This window comes from Notamacropus eugenii, chromosome 3 (genome assembly GCF_028372415.1).
Source record: "Notamacropus eugenii isolate mMacEug1 chromosome 3, mMacEug1.pri_v2, whole genome shotgun sequence".
Classification (NCBI taxonomy): Eukaryota; Metazoa; Chordata; class Mammalia; order Diprotodontia; family Macropodidae; genus Notamacropus; species Notamacropus eugenii.
In genome coordinates, this window is record NC_092874.1 from 363,337,823 (window position 1) to 363,349,556 (window position 11,734).

At 36.1% G+C, this 11,734-nt stretch overlaps 1 pseudogene; it reads left to right on the forward strand.

Moving 5' to 3' along the window:
• The first annotated feature begins 10,410 nt into the window (after positions 1–10,410).
• On the forward strand, positions 10,411–11,469 carry LOC140532193 (protein FAM204A pseudogene; annotated as a pseudogene).
• The last annotated feature ends 265 nt before the right edge of the window (positions 11,470–11,734 follow it).

Sequence of the window (11,734 nt, forward strand, 5' to 3'; positions counted from 1 at the left end):
CTCACTTACAGGGATCTGCATTCTATGTAGGGGTTAGAAATTTTATGTATACATATACACACATTAACATATATGTATGTATGTACATGTGCATATATGTACATGTATAAATATGCACAGAAGTGTATAGCACATAATTTGAGGAGAGAGATAGCACTGAGAACAAGGAGATCAGTAAAGGCTTTACATGATGCCAACTGAGCTGAGATTTAAAGGAAAATTCTAAGAGGTAGAGCTGAAAAAGGAATGCATTCCAGGTATGGAGGATATACTACACAACTCCTGAGAAAACATAGAGGCAGAAGATGGAATTTTGAGGTCAGGTAGTAGTCCAATGTAGGAGTGGAGTTACATGAAATAAATCGGGACTATACAATGGACTCAAATTATGGAGATTTTAATTCCAGGCTAAGAAGTTTGCCCTTTTCTCCCTTAGGGAGAAGAAAGAGCCATCGGTAAGTTTTGACATGGTAGACCTATGTCTTAGAATGGTTAATTTGTAAGTTATGTGAGCCAGTGGTTAAAAAGGAAGGAGACTGCTTAGGAGTCAATTGCAGTAGTCTAGGTGAGAGGCGATTGGAGATTAAACTAGGGCAGTAGCTACAGGAATGGAGAGAGGGGAATGAGAAATGTTGCTCCTATTTCCCAGATTTTCTTAGTCTCTGGCTTTGCCAAATATCCTAGAAGTACAGGGAATTCTATAGAATTCTATAGAATAGAAGTAGCTAAAATGGGAATGGAAGTATAATAAACACTTCTGTTTTTAAGAATATCTTTTGCCACATACTACTTGGACAAATCCCTTAACCAATGGACTCTCAGCTTCTTCAACTGGAAAATTGGAGCATTGAACTAAGGTCTTACTCAGCAGGAAAATTCTTTGATTCTCTGCTTGCTCTGGTCATTGTGCAGGTGTCTATACCCTTAGTCAAGACAAGATTCCATTAAGAAAAGGATATTGGGACAGCTAGGTGATATAGTAAGTAGAGCACTGGACCTGGAATCAAGAGGACCTAACTTGAAATCAGGCCTCAGACAATTGACATTTACTATTGGTGTGACCTTGGGCAAGACACTCAGCCACCAATTGTGTCATCCACCCCCTCCAAAAAAAAAGAGATATTGCAGGTGTACTTTTTCTTTTCCATAGTTACAACTTGAACATGAAATCACCTGTATCTTAACAAGACAGAATTCTTGACAAGTGAGATGTGAATTTATTCCCCACTGTGAATCTCATAAGATTCCACATTTCACCTCCTAATGATCATAAAAATGTAGGAGACATCTCCTCCCTTATCTCCATTAACACTGACCCTGAACCTGAGGAAAAAAAAAATATTACTTCACCTGAAAGCCCAGTCATCAGTCCAGCTCTCCCATCATTCTCAAATGGAAAGATTATTATTTTTTTCTGAACTTAATGAAAATGGGCAAAGTGAAAGCAGATCTCCTTCACATTAGTGTTAATATATTTGCTCTTCTGTGGTTGGAACTGGAATGGATTCAGAGACAATCTTAAGCGGAATATAAACTAAACATGGAGAGTGAATGCTGACACTGTTATTTACTACCTAAGATGTATTCACTGAATTATTGCATTATTCAGTGATTCAAGAGAAAATCATTCCATGTGGTTCATATTCAAAGTGTTTTCACTATTTGTAGGTCCTGGGCAATTTGAAGTTTGTAGAAAATATTAATGGCTTCAAGATTTGCAAGTTGGTTTGGATCAACTGCCTAGGGGAGAAGGACCCACTTAAAACAAGACTGATTATGCTGAAGGCAGGAAGTCCTGAGCTGAACTCCTTAGAAGCCCTAAAGTTTTCTAAGTACCCTGAGGATCTGGGGTTTGGCAGATTTTCAGTATGTCCCTGCTCTTGAGCATGGCCTTGGCCTTTACCTGACTTTCACTGGCAGTTGCTGTTTCTCTTGGCTATAGGCAGTTGAAAGCCATAGGCATACCCTTTTTGTTAAAAGGTTAGCAGACCTTAAAGGCAGGTATTACTAGTACCTAATGGAGCCTTTCTCTCAGATATAGTAAACAAAGAATTGAAAGACCACTGAAAAGAGTAAACTATTGGAAAGAAAATAGGTGAGTGGTTAAAAAATACTGTATTCTTTACAGCAATAGTTACTGATATAAAATAATCCACACTAGTGATCTACCATGTCTCTAATTAGGGTGAGAGTTTCAACATCAGTTCTCAAGAACCATGATTAAACATTATATACAATCTGAATTCTGAAGCTGTTTAGTGTCGTTTTCATTTATACTCATGTAGTTAGATATGTATTTGATCACCAGATTTTTTTTTGAAGGTGAGTTGCTCTGCAATTAATAGAGAAGGCTCTGTTTCTTTGAATGGCTCATATTTTCTGGATTATACAGAGCAATTAAATTCCGTTATATTAATATCCCACAATTTGTTCACCCACTTCCCAGTTGGTGGCCACTCAATTTAGTTTTACTACCAAAAAAAGACAGGTAGAGGACCTCATTTACAAAGAGCACCTCTTCCTTTCAGACTCTATACTGGAGTACATTCATGACAGTAGTGAACTTGTATCTCTGTGCTTTATGCCTTCTTTAATATTAATGACTAGAAGATTGTTGAATATATTTTGTCTCTGTTACACTTTGTTTTAAGGTTTGAAGAAATCTTTTTATTCAGCTAAGTAAATAGATTTTATTTTGTAGTCAACAAGCAATATGACTAAACAAACAAAATGCCCTCTAGCTGACATTCACTTTTGATTCTCTAGAGAATACTGATTCATATTTCATAGCATTACCACAACAGAGGAAGAATATTGCTGTGAAGAATATTGCTTCCTATGTTGGGAAGAACCACTGGTGATAAATTTGTAAAACATGAAGTTATTCAAAAGTGGTAGGCATGAATATGCTGCAATTGGCATTATTAGGAGGAATATCCACATTGATGGGATCAGAGATCTATTGGAGAACTAGAGTATTGAAGTGGGATAGATATACCAAAGTGTAGGAATAGTTAAGTGACTTCTTCATATAATTCCAAATTGATTTCCAGAAAGTATGGATCAATTCACAATTTTATAACTGACTAGCTTCTTATAATTTCATCACCGATGCCCTGTTGCTGAAGATTATCCTCATAATTTTTTTTCTGGAGGCAGGACAATAGTCATATGGGTCAATAAATTATTAATACTACCCTGATCCACTTTGCTTGGTCATTAAAAGTACCAAGATTTTTCCAAGTTTTTTGTATCATCTTCTCTTTCCAAGAATCAGTTCCTCAATGCCTTCAAAATTGTGTAGCATCAAGCAAGGACCTTTGTTTTGTATTCTTGGTTAAGTCAAGGTATACTTCTTTTCCTAAGTTATTTGGTATCATTTCCACTTTATTATGGAGCATGTCCAAGACTATGATCTTAGAATCTAAATATATAGGTTGTACTCTCATTCATGGAGAAAATTGTGTTGTAGAAGTATTTTACCGTCCTTTACAATTTCTACAGTTTTTAAAACTTTTGTGCAGTTTTATCCTTAAATGCCCTTAGAATGATTTGTTTAGTTGGGTCTCTTACCAAACTTTCCTTTTCTTTATTGCTTCTCATTCTTTTATGAAGCAATGCCAATTATGATTTCTGCAATCCTCTGTAAGATTGTATACACATATACATGTATACATGTAAACACATATGTGTGTGCATATATACATATACATATATATATGCACACACACATATATATCCTCTGTTAACATTAAAATAACCTTTGCATGTCCCTTTTTTCTACTTTGCTGATAGGTCAAGGTGTCTTCTGTCCTTTCTGAATTCCTTCGAATTGTAATTGTTTAATCTTGGTTAAAGTTCTATATGACATAATTATAGTCAGCATCAATGTCCATCTTTTTGTCCATTTTTGTTTTTTAGCAAGAGGGAACATCTTATTTAAAGAAACCAGGCTTCCATGGGTAAAAAATGCATCACAAGATGATTAATCTATTCATGATAAACCTGCTCTATTTTTTTTGAGGTTTCTTTTTTTTTTGATATATAATTCATTTATTTTTCAAGTCTCAGTATTCACTTCCACAAGAATTTGAATTCAAAATTTTCCCCCTATTTCTCCCCACCCCCACCCCAGGACAGCATGTACCCCATCCACCCCTTCTTCCAGTCTGTCCTCCCTTCCACCACCCACTTTTCTTTTATCCCCCTTCCCCTCTATTTTCCTGTAGGGCAAAATAGATTTCTGTACCCCATTGCCCGCATATCTTAATTTCCAGTTGCATGCTAAAACAATTTTTAACATTCACTACCAAAGTTTTGAGTTCTATATTCTCTCCCTCACTCCCCACCCACCCTCAATGAGAAAACAAGCAATTCAATAAAGGTCATACATGTATAACAATGCAAAGGACTTACATAATAGTTATGTTGTAAAAGACTAACCATACATTTCCCTCCGTCCTGTCCTGCCCTCAATTTATTTCATTCTCTCCCTTAACCTGCCCTCCCACAATAGTGCTTGCTTCTGGTTATCACTTTCCACAATTTAATGTCCCTTCAATTATCTTCCATCTCCTATCACCTTTCCCCCTGCCTTCCTATAGGGTAAAATAGATTTCCATATCCAATTGAGTGTGTTATTCCCTCCTTAAGCCAAATCCTATGAGAGCAAACCTCACTCATTTCCTTTCATCTCCCTGCTCTTCCCCTCCATTGTAGAAGCTCTTTCTTCCTTCTTCCATGTGAGATGATTCACTACATTCCACTTCTCCCTTTCTGCTACTCTCAGTACATTCCATTCAAAAGTAAAATTTCTTTTTTTTTGGTATTCTCCCTTCACAACTGGCTCACCCTGTGCCCATATACACAAACACATTTATACATGCATACACACATATACACGTATATAAACATAGCTACACCTATATAATATACACACATATGCATACCCATACCTGCCTACATATATATTCCCTCTAATTACCCTAATACTGAAAAAGGTCTCATGAGTTACAAATAACATCTTTCAATGTAGGAATGTAAACAATTCAGCTTTAATGAGTTCCTTAAGATTTCTCTTTCCTGTTTACTTTTTCATGTTTCTCTTGATTCTTGTATTTGAAAGTCAAATTTTCTATTCTGCTCTGGTCTTTTCAATAAGAATGCTTGAAAATCCTTTATTTCACTGAAATTCCATTTTTTCCTCTGAAGTATTATACTCAATTTTTCTGGATAGGTGATTCTTGGTTTTAATTCTATCTCCTTTGACCTCTGGAATATCATAGTCCAAGCCCTTTGATCCCTTAGTATAGAAGTTGCTAAATCCAGTGCAATCCTGATTGTATTTCCACAGTATTTGAATTGTTTCTTTCTGGTTGCTTGCAATATTTTCTCCTTGACCCAGGAACTCTGGAATTTGGCTATAATAATCCTAGGAGTTTTTCTTTTGGGGTCTCTTTCAGGAGGTGATTGGTGAATTCTTTCCATTTCTACTTTACCCTCTGGTTCTAGAATAGCAGGGCAGTTTTCCTTGATAACTTCATGAAAGATGATGTCTAGGCTCTTTGTTTGATCATGACTTTCAGGTAGTCCCATAATTTTTAAATTGTCTTTCCTGTATCTATTTTCCAGGTCAGTTGTTTTTCCAATGAGATATTTCACATTCTCTTCTATTTTTTCATTTTTTTGGTTTTGTTTTATAATTGTTTGGTTTCTCATAAAGTCATGGGCTTTCATCTGTTCCATTCTAATTATTAAAAAAAAGTATTTTCTTCAGTGAGCTTTTGAGCCTTTGTTTCCATTTGGCTAATTCTGCTTTTTAAAGCATTTGGGTTAGTCTGTTTTTAAAGGTATTATTTTCTTCAGCATTTTTAGGGTCTCCTTTAGGAAGTTGTTGATTTGCTTTTCATGATTTTCTTGCATTGCATTCATTTCTCTTCCCAATTTTTCCTCCACCTTTCTTACTTGATTTTCAAAATCCTTTTTGAGTTCTTTCATTGACTGAGACCATTGCATATTTTTTTGAAGGTTCTGGATATAGAAGCCTTGACTTTGATGTCTTCCTTTGATGGTATGCTTTGTTCTTCCTCTTCTGAAAGTGTGGAAGAAAATACCTTTTCACCAAGAAAATAACCATCTATAGTCTTATTTTCCCCCTTTTGGGGGGGCATTTTCCCAGCTGGTTATTTGACTTTTGATTCCTCTGTCAATAGAGGGTATATTCTAGGGACCTATAAGTTCTCAGTTTCTCCAAGGTGGCAAAAAAGTTTACTCTTCTCCTGGCCTGCACTCTTGTATGTAAGCAGCCATAAGCACTCTTTTCTTCCCTGGAACTGGGAGTAGGCTTCCCTCTCCACAGCCCCCATCAGCTCCACCACACCAGCCCCCTCCTCACCCCAGGCTCACCACTCAGGACTGAGATCCAGATCAGACCCTCAGTTCCCTCATGGTCTTTAGGCAGAGGGCTCCATAAGTGGCTGCTGCTGCCCTGGAGTGAGGGTTGGTGCCAGACCATACTACCCTCCTACTCAGGTGAAAGAGTTTTCCTACTATTCTTTGAAGTTGTCTTTGGCATTTGTGGGCTGAGATATCTGGGAACCACAGCTTCTACTCGTGATTCCACCCCCTGAAGCCTGCTACAGTCCTGTCCCTGCCATGTGGCCCAGGCTGGGCTGTGCTCTGCTATGAGCCTGGTACAATAGACCTTTCCTGTCAGCCTTCCAGGCTGTCTTGGTCTAGAAATATGTTTCACTCTATCATTTTGTGGTTTCTGCTGCTCTAGAATTCATTTAGAGTTATTTTTACAGGTATTTTATGGGTTATGGGGGTGGGCAGGAGGAGAGATGGAGGTCTATCTTTTTACTTTACCATCTTGGCTCCTGGCCCCCTCCCCTCCAAAAAACTATATTTAGATAAATTGATCATCAAAAAGCAAATATCTGTTTGCTGGGATGGTACACAAAAACTTTATAGCAGGGATTAAATTGTCAGAACTTTACTCCATTGACATAGATTTTGAGAACCAAAGACTATCATTATAAATACACAGAAGTGGGATAGACCCTGTGAATGGAAAATTAACCTGACTGATAATTGAATGGGAGAGCAGGATGGATTGCCTTGCAAGAATTAAAGAGAACTTTTAAGGATTCCAGTCTCTTCCCTAAAACAAAGGTCCTATGTTTAACTCAAACATTCTTTTGTTAGCTCTGTATGTCTATAAGGCATAGAATAAGTTTCTGAAGAATTAAAGTTGAGTCTTTAATCATTCCTTCTTCCTCACTCCCTCCCCCATGATTTATATATAATGTCTGATTCCTTTTTTTAAAATCAATTCATTTGGACTATCTCTTTTGGGGCACCTGGGACATGTGTGTGTGTGTGTGTGGGTGTGTATGTGTGTGTGTGTGTTGTTCTGTTAAACTTTGTGTTATGTAATTTTATAAATATTTTACCTTATGATTAATTTTTTTATTCAATGGGTATATAACTATATAATACATTCGATAATTGTCTTTACTTCTCCATTTATTTGCCTTTTTATTGGGGATTTTAATTTTATCTTTTCTCTTGGAAAAGGAAAAAGCAATAGGTTGTCCTGTGACACTCATGGGGTGTGTGTGTGCCTCTCTTTGTTACTAATTGGCAGCAAGATTCTTGCCAGAGTTCTCCTTTATAGGCTGATCCTTCACCTAGAAGATGGACATCTTTCCTAAGAGCCAGTGTGGCTTTAGAAAGGGCCAAGGAATGGTCAATACGATCTTTGCTGCCCAACAACTCCAAGGGAAATACCTGGAACAGAACAGAGGTCTGTACACAATGTTTGTCAGTCTGGAAAATCATGACAAAATTTCTTCACCTGGAAAAGTTCATCAATATTGTATGCCAGTTTCATGATATTTTGCATGCCCAAGTTCTGGAAAATGGAAGGTGCTGTCATGCTTTCCCAGTCATCAGTAGAGTAAAATAAAGCTGTGTGCTTGCTTCCATGCTTTTCAGAATTATGTTTTCAGAAATGTTGGAAACAGCACCAAGATCTGCTACCATACTGATGATAAATATATAAGCCAAGACAAAAGTGCAGGGATAGTTAGTACACAACCTTTTATTTGCAGATGATTGTGCACTCAATGCAGTCTCTGAGGCTGAGATGCAACACAGTATGCATTGATTCTCTGCCACTTGTGCTAATTTTGGCTTGATAATTAACACCAAGAAAACAGAAGTTGTCTACCAGCCAGCATTGTACCATCCACACAAAGAACCATTGGTTACAGCAAATGGAGAAATTTTGAATGCTGTGAATAAGTTCACTTACCCTGGAAATATAATTTCAAGGAATATTCACATATATGATGAAGTTGGTGCACACATTGCCAGAGCTAGCTTAGTGTTTGAGAGGCTCTGAAATAATGTGTGGGAGAGAAGAGGTATTGGGTTGCATTCTATACTGAAGGTCTACAGAGCTGTTGTGCTGACCTCATTGTTGTATGCCTATGAAATCTGGCCCATCTACTAGTGCTATGTCAGATAGTTGAACTGCTTCTATTTGAATTGTCTTAGGAAGAGTCTGAAGAGCACCTGGAAAGATAAGGTATCAGACACTGAGATCTTTTCTCAAACTGAACTGACTCAGACTAAACTTCAGACACTGCTGAAGAGAGTACAATGGACTGGACACGTTGTTCAAATACCAGATGCACATGTACCTAAAAGACTATTTTTTGGAAAACAGAAGGCAAGTTCTCACAGAGGGGTCAGAAGAAGAGATACAAGGACACTTTCAAGGTCTCTCTTAAGAATTTTGGAACTGATTGTGAGGCATGGGAGACACTGGCACAGGACCACCCAGCATGATGTACCTGCATCAAAGGAGGAACTATGTTCCATGAGTGAAACAGAATTGTGGTAACTAAAAAGAAATGTGAGATGCACACATTTAGAGATAGCTCCATTCCAAATGTTCATATGAATTATTTGTGTCTGACCTGTGGTAGAACCTTCTGATATCATATCAGTCTGATAGGCCACAATCAGATGCACTATACCTTCACCTCAATGGAAAGATGTCATTTTGGTCCTCTGCAAGTATGAAATACAACAACCAAACAATCTTTTTTCCCTCTTGATCAAACTAACTGGTTTTTTTATATTTAAAAGGTTTGATTTATCATTTCAGGATTTTTCATTTTATTAATATGCAGATCCCCAACATTTGTGCTTGCTTAGAGATGATTATTTTCTAGTTTGTTATTATGTACATTCAATTCATTTATCTTCTCCATTGTTGATATAATTTAGACATATGCAGTCCCTCTGTTGACTGCTTTCCCACAAATTTTCATGTTTTTTTTCCCCTCATGGTAAAATTTTCTTTACATGTAGTAATTTATCTCTATTATTTTTCTTTGATCTACTCATTGTTTAGAATTATATTATAATTATAATTATATTATATTATTTAGTCTCCATTCATGTTGGAGTCCTCTCTTTATATTTCTCTTGTTGATTTTAATTTGTATTATGATTTAGTCTATAAAAGATGTTTGCTATTTCTATATTACTGTTTTATTAATGTTATACTCTAGTGTACAATCAATATTTATAAAATTGATATGATATTCCATATATAATGTATATATAAAATTGATTCTTATTCAATAATTATAGAAGTTATAATGACATATTTTATTAAATAACATTTTAATAAATGAACTTTATTTAATCATGGAATTGTATGCAATTATTTTTAGATTTTAAATTCTTATTTAGATTTCTTATAGTCTTAAAAAATAACTTGAAGTCCCCAACAATTACTAACTAAGTAGCCAATTTAAGGTGTCATTACCCTTTTCTACCTTGAGGAGTGGTAGGTACCTTACTTCATTCCTGGTATCCTCAGAGTTCCTATTTATCCTAATAACTACTATGACTATTCTGATCTCATGCTCAAATTTCACCAGTTTATCTGCCCACTGCTGCATGTCAAGGCAGTAAGGAAGTTCCATATCTAAAGCCTGATGCCACTCAGATAGCATTCTTTCTAGAAATCAGGATCTATTTGCTACAAATACAAGATGGCTATCAGAAAAGTAGGGTTCTTTTAGGAATTTTAATGCTCTATCCTCCTTGATTACCCCCCCTATGGGAAACCAACTGCAATGTGAACTCATCTTTAATGAGTCAAATATGTGTAACTCTGCATTTTAGTAGAAAGACCATCCCTATCTAGGGTTTCTAACTGGTTTAAAAGGTTTTGCAATAATAAATCATACATGAGTTCTGAGCCAATTTTGGTTTTCTTTGATCAAGAGGTATTGTGATTGGGACTTGTTGGACAGCACCCTCAACAGCCATTGTTCTAGTGATTAATCAGGACTTCATTTAAACTTGTCTGGTAGCTTCCCAAGTTCCCTAATGATCAAAACTCACCCACTTTACCACCCTTTATGGAAGAAATCTCTTCCCACAGGTGGTAATAGTGTAATCCTTAGATTTTTTTTTGACCACTGAGTCAGGTTTCCATTTATCATTTCATTCCTGTTCATTCTCTTCTTTTTTATCCCTGATCTTAGTGGAATTAAATACATTTTGTAGCAAAAACTCTGATTCAAGTATCATGCTTCCTACCTATAACTATATCCCTGTTCCTATTATTACTACCCTTTTCACTTGTGCTGTTACTAATTCCATTAATTGCTTTCTGCCTTCACAGTGCTGTCTTTAAAATTCAAGAGTTTAAAAATGACCATCAGATTACATGAGCCATTTGGAAAAGAAGATGTGGGGTAGACTGTTATCTCCTGTGATGGATGAAAGTGATATTGAGTTGAGTTCTGAGGATGAAATTACACTGAAAATTGTGGAATTTAATTCAAAGGAAGATAAGGGAGATGGTGTGAATGAAGAAGTCAGGTTTTCTGCTTTCAATAATGATGGCCCTAAAAATGGGGCAGAGACAAATGCAAAAAATTCTGATGAAGAGTGTCTATCTGGAGGTCCCTTAAATATGTAAGATAAGTTTCAAGAATTACATAAAAGACATTTTGAACTGAAAGTGTTAACAATTTTTACAAGCATGGGGAGCAAAAGAAACATCCCAGAAAAGGTAAAATGAAGAACAGAGAAGAATTTAACAGTCAACAATCTTCAGATGAGGCACAGTGGAAGGACCTTACTCAGTACTTTGGGATAAATGAAAGTTTGGACCCTTCATAAGTAATAGAGTTCGTCTGAAGTCAAGCTTTGAAGTATACATCACCAAATCTACGACTGAAAGGGATGTTGAGAAGACTAAAGAACTAAATACTAGGTTAGCTGCGCAGCAGCTTAGGGTAAAAATTGTGAAAGCTGCAGCTTACTGCAGATTTATAAAAGCTAAAAAACAATGCTAAAACTTCACAGGAGGCTTCAAAAAAGATTAAACTTGAATGAGGTTTTGAAGCAAAGAAGTGATGGGAAATCAAATGATATGTGCAACTAGGCCTTCATCCTCTAAAAGCAAAAACTTTTGGCATCATATTGCTTAAAGTGGCCAGCTAAATTTGATACCAGTTAGGTAAAGCAAACAAATTAATGGGCCAGTTCTCCACATTTTTCAACCTTTTAAAATTTTGTACTATTTTGTTAAAAATTATTTTTAAGAAATATGAGAGTACACATAGTTAAGACAAAATGTAAAGGATGTTATATGTATATGCATTAGTACTTATATATTAATGAAATTAATTGAAAA